The sequence below is a fragment of the Triticum dicoccoides genome, chromosome 2B (assembly GCF_002162155.2).
Source record: "Triticum dicoccoides isolate Atlit2015 ecotype Zavitan chromosome 2B, WEW_v2.0, whole genome shotgun sequence".
In the NCBI taxonomy this organism is placed as follows: Eukaryota; Viridiplantae; Streptophyta; class Magnoliopsida; order Poales; family Poaceae; genus Triticum; species Triticum dicoccoides.
In genome coordinates, this window is record NC_041383.1 from 27,666,909 (window position 1) to 27,675,986 (window position 9,078).

Here is a 9,078-nt window from a genome sequence, read left to right on the forward strand (position 1 = left end):
TAACTTATAATACAAGTTTACATAGTCATGGCGGTTTACCACTATGGGCCCTAATCCACCTTTGGGCTTCGGGCTTCTATGCTTCTTTTAGTAAAGCGCCATCTTCCGGATCTTCATGGGCTTCAACATAGTCAAGGGTGAACCAGACCCTCCTGGCCGGTTTATACCCAGTAGCTATATCCTCCACATTAGGCCCCAGATTGATTTTGAATTTGTTCATGTCAATCTTCAATACTTCAAATATCCCTTGCAAGCATCTTCTTGTATTTTTGTAAACCGCCATATTGTCTTCTCTTGAAACTTTGTAAACCGCCGTGACGTCATCCTCTGAACGCAGCAACGGTCCATCATGATGTCATCTCTTTAAACAATAATTAAAAAAGATTCCCTTCACTTAATGGTTATCCAGAAAATCGAGGCGACAGGCGCACTTATTCTGCCGTTTCAGGTTCCTTGATTCCCGTGCCTGCCGTTTTACTCTCTCCTCTATAAATAAGGCCGAGGGCCCTTATCTCTTTTCCCCTTTTGCCTTCTTCTTCCTCGCGACGCCCAAGCTCTGGAGCTCCGCCGCCGTCCGCTACCTTCGAGATCTGCACCAACAAAGGCCGCTGCATCAACCTGAAACAGACCAGACTTTCGTCATCCTTCTTCCGCAGTAGATCTGCAGTGGTAAACTTCCTTTCCCCTCTGTCTCTAGATCTGTTTCTAGGGTTCCCGAGTTCTTCCGCACAGTTCTTCATATTTCTTTGTTCTTCCAACTGCCGCGATAATTTTTGACCCAGTAATAGTGTAGATCTCATGCGGTAGGTACCCTTCGTCCATTTTTAATACTAGCAGATCGTTCTTTTACCTCTGTAGAGTACATGGCCTTCCCTGCTCTATTTAGCTCATTTAGAACTCAGATAGAAACTGCTTTACAGATGTGTGGTAGATCCAAATAAATTTGACCATTGTGTGAAACCTGTTTTTGTCAATACTTAGCAGAAATTTCGAATTCTGGCCATTCTGCCTACAGGCGGTTTAACCCTTTAGTAGTCAATCCGCCATATAGCATTAGCCCTCTCTTAAACCGCCAACTGAACTTCCACAATATTCTTCTCCGGTTTAACACTGAATTAGATACCTTAAACCGGCACTTTTATTTTCAGTTTCTCTTTCCGGAATGTCGAAGCAATTTTCTGCTTGCAATTGGGTTCCATCCCGGATTACAGAGACACAGATCAATGGTTATGTCACCACTGGTGCCTTAGCCTCAAAGAGGGCTCTCCACTGGCGAGTTCCGGAATCGAAATGTCCACCTGAACCTCAAGAAGGAGAAGTGATTGTTTTTATGCAACACTTAGACCGGGGATTCAGTCCGCCCGGATCAAAAATTTTCCGGGATGTCCTTGCAAGCTTCCAACTCCATCCGCAAGATATTGGTCCGAACTCCATGTCAAATATATGCAACTTTCAAGTATTCTGCGAAGTCTAGCTTCAAGAAGAGCCAACCGTGGAGTTATTCCGGGATTTCTTTCATCTGAACCGACGCACAGAATTCTCAGATGGCCCCAACACAGAGTTTGGTGGCGTGTCAATTCAAAAAAGGAAAGAAGTTGATTTCCCTCATGCCAAACATCATAGCCATCCTAAAGATTGGAACCAGACCTGGTTTCACTGCCGGAACACTGCTCCTGATGGAGAAAATCCCTTGCCGGGCTACCGCCCTCATCGGCTTAGCAATGGCCACCCACTGCCTCCACGTTTAACCGCCGTAGAACGGAAGAATTTTGCTCCTCAACTCGCCAAGCTCCGGGCTCTGATGGCCAACGGTTTAACTGGCATTGATCTTGTCTGCTGCTGGGTTTCTTGGGGCATTCTGCCTTTGAGCCGCCGCCCCGGATTGATGCATGAGTATACCGGCAATGTAAAAGACCCTCAACGATATCATGAAGTAGTAATGACCGACCTTGAAATCACCGAATGTGTAAAGAAGATGCTTGATGAAACGGTCTCTGCATGTAGCCAAACCGATTTGGCTCCGTTTTACGTCTCCAATAAACCGCCGTCGGTAAGTCCATGTACATACTTTACTGATTTACTTCCGTATTGACTGTCTACTTAACCTTTCTCTGCCTTAATCTCAGGCCAACAACTCTTTCTGGAAACGGACTAAACCGGCCTGTGCTCCTCGTGTAAAAACCAAGGCCACCAAGAAGCCTGGAAAGAAGAAAACCGCCGAATCTTCTAAACCGCCAGAGGAGGAAGAATCAGATGCTGAGGTAGAACTTGACTCACATGGCTCCTTTTTCGTATATCTTATTGACAATGACCCTCTTCAGGATGACGCTGAGGCCAGCCATGCAGATCATGTTGAGGTAATTCTTCTTTCTTCCGACTCAGACCCTGTGCCGGTTCAAAGAATTCGTCGTACAGTCCGGAAAGTAAAACAATCTCACCCCCTTGCTCATTTGGATCCAAAATTTTCTTTGAAGAAACGGCAAGCGGAAGAACGTCGCACAACCCGGCATAGTGGTCAACAAATCACTTCGTCCGGTTTAGCTGATACACCTTCCCGGAAACGCCGTCCAGAGGTGATTTGTTCTCCTGAAAAACAATATCCTTTAAAAGGTTTCTTCCGATGACCTCTCAATCCGTCTGACCCGAATTACCAGGCTTCTTCCAGCTCGTCTGGCGGTTCGTCAACCACCCAATTGCCTCCTCTCAAAGTTGTCGCTGGGTAAGTGTTACCTGATTTATAACTTTATTTCTCGGTTTACCATACTCTAACCTTTGATGTTATAGCGCCAAAGCTCGATTAAGCAAGAAGGCCAAGACCAGCGACCCTACTGTTGAAGTTGATCCGGAAAAGACGCCCGAGCATCAGGACGAACACGCAGAAGTTGCCATGGACAGCTCTGCTGGGCCGAATCAAGATGGTAATGCTAATCCGCCAGAAGTTGAACCGACTGTAGAAGCTGACACTTCACATCCTCCTGCTCCGCCAAGCCCAGCAATGGAACAACGGGACTCAATTGCTGATCCGCCAAGTCCAATTATCAAACCGCCAAGCCCTTCCACGAAAGTACCAAGTCCTGTTCAGAATATTGATTCTTCCAGCCCGGCCAAGGATGATGATGTTGTTGTTACAGGCACTGCATATAACGCCCCCGGTAATCCGGTTGTTCTGTCAAAGCACACTGCTAAGGATGAATTTGCTGCCATGAACAAGGGGAAAGGGGAGACTGATTTGTCTGCTTATACCGATCTCACTGCTCAAGATCTTCATTCCGGCTTTCTGAACTGGCTGTATACAAGCCGCAACTTTGAAGCCAGTTTAGTAAATCTGATGAAGGAGCGCTATGAGGTAAACATTAGTGCTTCTTGTTCTATACCTTCACTGCATTGTAGCCCCCAAGGGCCGGTTTGGCTTGACAAAGTCAAACCGGGACTTCATATACTTCATGCGGTAACTTGTGAAATTTTCTTTATGTCTGATCAAACACACATTAGCCCCCAAGTGCCAGGATTAAAACTTGTATTAATCCTTGGGACTTCAAATACCCGCATAAAAAATGATCCGCATTAGCCCCCAAGTGCCGAGTGTATAACTGGTTATATGCTTGGGACTTTTGAAAAGATATTAACATGCTCTCTTACTGTTGCAGAGTGAAATAAATCAACAAATCTCACAAATTGCTGATCTTCGAGCAAATCTTGAAACCCAACAAACAGAAACCACCAAGGCCAAGGAGGAGCTGAAAACCGCCTTGACCACCATGGAGCAGCTTAAAGAATGGTTTAAGTCTGAACGGGCCAACTGGGACACCGAGAAGGCCACACTGGTGAAGCGGGCGGAGACTGCTGAAGCGGCTCTTGAACCGGTGGCAGAGGAATTGTCTGGACTAAAGCGCCAAATCAATGCCATGACCTCTGCCATATTTGGTAAGTAGTGGTTGCCAAAAGTTGTATCCCTTTGAAATTTCATCGTTTAACATGTATTTCCTGAACCGGCATAGGGAGTCGCATTGCTCACCTAGGTTCTGACCTATGGAAGAAGCTTAAAGTGGCATATACACTGATTGAACAGCTGTATACCGGCGCTCAACGGGTTATATGCGCAACTTCATATGATAATGCGGCACCAACACTTATCAAAGATATGCTGGATCGTCTCTCAATGACACCAGCGCAAATAGAAGAGCTGAAGCGACCCGCTGCTCGGGCAGGCGCTGACTCGAGCCAAAGCATGGATAGCTGATCTTGATCCGGCTGATATATCCAAAGGCTTCCCCAATGCACAAGAAAATGACGAAGAATTTGACAATGACGCCCTCAAACGGATAACAAGGGAGATGCGTCCTTTGGCGAGTCAACTAGCAGAAGAGGCGAACCTGACGGTTCACCGATCTTTCTATGATGCAAACAACAAACGGGTTGAAGCTGTGATTCCTGAAGTGCAGAACCTCATTCCACCAATCCGTAAGCACACTTACGCCCCTGACGTTGATCCGGCTGAGCTTATAAGTGAGGAGGCTGTCTTTCAGGCCTTGACCCGGATTGACTGGACCACCAATGACTTCCAGCCATTGGATGAGGAGGAGGCTGAACCGACGCCAGATGACCCATCTACCTCACGTCAACCCAGTGATGAAGCTTAATCTGTCAAGGCGGTTGATATATCAGGAACGATCCATGTATAATTCCATATTTTGGGCCTTGGAGTGCCGTGTAATAGGATAGCAAAAACTTATGATGATCTGCTGCCATCGTGCAAGAGATATTTTGCGTGGATCCGCCATATCAATGGCAATTTTGTTCCAAGTATCATAATATGCAATTCATGTATTCATAAAAAGACAAAGGGTCCTGGCGGTTTACCGCCGGACGAGTCATAATGCCCAAAATAGCCCAGATTGATAATCAAATCATAAAATATGAAATTATACATACCGGTAATATAAGATCCCTGGTTAGTTGGTTGGCCAACTTGAATTGCGATAAGGGTGAAAAACCCAAATCTGAATTATTTGTATCTCCATCATTTTCTGATGTCGTAGAATAAGTCATACGGGGTGATGATTCATGCCAGATGATCCGGGCTGTTGACAGGAAGTCAACGCCAAGCCGGGTTAAGAAACTCTGGTTTAAAATGAAGGTCTGTTAACGTGTAATTGCAAACCAAGCCGGTTTAAGGAATACCGGGCGAAGAAGATGACTGATCAATCCAAGAAAAATCGGTTTAACATAAAATGAAGCCAAAACTCAAATGAAAACCGTGTAGTCGAGGCTTTTTGGGGGCTGCCAGGCCCAAATGCGAGGCTTTTTGTGGGCTGCCAGGCCACTGAGTTGAACCATTTAACAAAGCCTTTTAAGATGGACCTCCAACTAACCAATCACTGTTTTAACTTTGACAAGTGCAGGGTCTCAAGGAGAGTAACTGTAAAACGTTCGGAGGGCCGTGCCAGGATGACCTGGATAGGAGTGTCTTACTTGATGAAGGCAGGTTAACCCGGGGTTTTAGGTAAATGTACCAGGCTTCCAAGCCGTGGGTCGATACCCAGCTACAAGGGTCCATTCAGACTTCTTGGTATTGGACCAAGGAGCCCCCAAGTAACGTGATGAGTTGTGCTCATTAGGTGCCTATGTTTGAGTTGTGCATAGCATCGAAACTCTCTTTGGCCCTTTGGGTGTGAAGCTCCCAAGCTTTGTGGCGTGATAGCCGGTTTAATGGGTAGTACTCTGCTTTGTCAGCTGAAGCCCCCATGTAGCTCAAATAATATTTGAGAAAAAACAGCAGAGGCCCCGCTTTAAAGCAAGGATGTTGATTTATTTATTGATGATAATATATACATTGTCAAAATATGTACATAAAAAAGAGCCTGTGGCTCAAGTGTAGTAAGGCCGGAGGAGAGCTATGTTCCAGGGCCGCCGGGTCTCCTCCTCAGATTTGCGTGAGTCATCTCGAACGTCAATGAGGTAGTATGATCCATTGTGCAGATTCTTGCTGACCACAAAGGGTCCTTCCCAAGGCGGGGATAATTTGTGTATGCCAGTCTGATCCTGGATAAGCCGGAGCACCAAGTCACCTTCTTGAAAGGCTCTTGTCCTAAGCCGGCGGCTGTGATAATGCCGCAGGTCTTGTTGATAAACCGCCGAGCGTGCCAAAGCCATATCCCGCTTCTCATCTAATCCAGTGCCTCTTGGCGGGCTTGCTCGTTGTCCGCTTCGACGTAATTACAACCCGGGGCGAATCATGATGTATATCACTTGGGAGAACCGCCTCTACCCCGTAGACCATAAAGAAAGGCGTGTATCCTGTTGATCAATTGGGGGTGGTGTTGATGCTCCACAACACAGAAGGTAATTCTTCCACCCAACAACCCGGCGTCCGCTTCAAGGGAATCATGAGCCGGGGTTTAAGACCCTTTAAGATTTCTTGATTAGCTCGCTCTGCTTGACCGTTGGATTGAGGGTGCGCCACAGATGCTAGGTCAAGCCGGATGTGCTCTCTCTAACAGAATCCTCCATCTCACCTTTGGAGAGGTTAGTACCATTATCTGTGATAATGCTGTGTGGGTAGCCAAAACGGAAAATAATCTTTTTGAGAAATTGAACCGCCGTAGCTGCATCACAGTTGCTAACAGGCTTCGCTTCAACCCACTTGGTGAATTTATCAACTGCCACCAACAGGTGGGTCTTCTTATCCCGGGAACGTTTAAAGGGTCCCACCATATCAAGCCCCCAAGTAGCAAAAGGCCAAGTGATGGGAATCATCCTAGCTCCTGAGCCGGAACATGAGCTCTGCGTGAAATTTTTTGACAAGCATCACATCGCTTTACCAGATCCTCCGCATCAGCATGAGCTGTCAACCAGTAAAACCCGTGACGAAAAGCTTTTGCAACCAGGGACTTTGATCCGGCATGATGACCACAATCCCCTTCATGAATTTCCCGGAGGATCACTTGGCCTTCCTCCGGAGAAACACAACGCTGAAATACGCCTGAAACGCTACAGCGGTGCAACTCGCCATTGTGAACAACCATGGACTTAGAGCGCCGGACTATCTGTCGGGCCAGGACTTGATCATTTGGTAGCTCACCCCGGCTCATATATGCCAGATATGGAACCGTCCAATCCGGCACGACGTGTAAAGCGGCCACCAGTTGCGCCTCCGGATCAGGAACAGCCAGATCCTCTTCTGTTGGCAATTTAACAAACGGGTTATGCAAGATATCTAAAAAGGTGTTAGGAGGTACCGGTTTATGCTGAGATCCAAGTCGGCTCAAAGCGTCTGCCGCTTCGTTTTTGCACCGATCAATATGCTCCACCTGGTAACCTTTGAAGTGACCCGCCACAATATCTACCTCACGCCTGTAAGCCGCCATGAGTGGATCCTTAGAATCCCAAGTACCAGAAACTTGCTGAGCCACTAGATCAGAATCTCCAAAACAACGAACTCGAGTTAAGTTCATCTCTTTAGCCACACGGAGACCATGAAGTAAAGCTTCATACTCAGCTGCATTGTTAGTACAAGGAAACATCAAACGGAGGACATAGAAAAATTTATCACCGCGAGGGGAAGTTAGGACAACTCCAGCCCCCGAGCCTTCCAACTGCCTTGATCCATGAAATGAATAGTCTAGTACATATTATCCGGCTTCTCTTCCGGTGCTTGCAACTCGGTCCAATCATTGATAAAGTCCACAAGAGCCTGAGACTTGATGGCTGTTCGAGGTACATATTTCAAACCATGTGGACCAAGCTCAATTGCCCACTTGGCAACTCGGCCAGTTGCTTCTCTGTTTTGGATGATATCTCCCAAGGGAGCAGAACTAACCACTATGATGGGATGACCTTGAAAATATTGCTTGAGCTTTCGGTTGGCCATAAAAACCCCATACACCAACTTCTGCCAATGCGGATAGCGTTGCTTTGATTCGATCAGAACTTCACTGATGTAGTATACCGGTCGTTGAACCGGATACTCCTTCCCAGCCTCTTTACGCTCTACCACAATTGCCACACTGACCGCTCGGGCATTAGCAGCCACATATAATAGCAAAGGCTCATGATCAACTGGGGCTGCGAGAACTGGCGGTTCAATCAACTGCCGTTTTAACTCCTCAAAGGCCGCATTGGCCGCATCACTCCAGACGAAATCAACCGTCTTCTTCAGCATCTGATACAAGGGAATGGCCTTCTCACCTAGACGACTAATAAACCGGCTGAGGGCTGCAATCCGGCCTGCGAGACGCTGAACATCATTGATACATGTCGGTTTAGCCAAGGATGTGATTGCCTTGATCTTTTCCGAATTAGCCTCAATGCCCCTGTTAGACACAAGAAAACCGAGCAGCTTGCCTGCCGGAACACCAAAGACACACTTATCCGGGTTAAGCATCATCTTGTAAACCCGGAGGTTTTCAAACGTCTCCTTGAGATCAGCTATCAATGTCTCCTTTTCCCTGGATTTCACCACAATGTCATCCACATATGCATGAACATTACGCCCAATCTGCGTGTGAAGACAATTTTGCACACAACGCTAATAAGTTGCCTGAGCACTCTTGAGCCCAAAGGGCATAGAAACATAGCAGAAGGCTCCAAAGGGAGTGACGAAAGCTGTCTTCTCCTGGTCCTTAACTGCCATTTTGATCTGATGGTACCCTGAGTAAGCATCCAAAAAACTCAGGCGCTCACAACCCGTCATCGCATCAATGATCTGATCAATACACGGGAGAGCAAAAGGATCGGCCGGGCAAGCCTTATTTAAGTCCGTGTAGTCCACACACATACGCCAAGTCCCGTTTTTCTTAAGAACCCGCTACTAGGGAAAAGCCTAGCAGCAGCGCGGGTTTTGGGCCTATTAGCAGCGCGGGGGCCGGTGCTACTAATAAGGCGCTACAGCTAACTTATAGCAGTAGCGCGGGTGCCACCCGCGCTACTACTACGTCCTTTAGTAGTAGCGTGGGTAAAAACCCGCGCTACTACTACCAGCGCGGGTTTTTTTTTCAAAAAAATATTTTGATTTTTTCCCTATTTTTCATATTTCTAAATTATTTTAACCTCAAATCTCTAATCACCCCTCATCGCTGC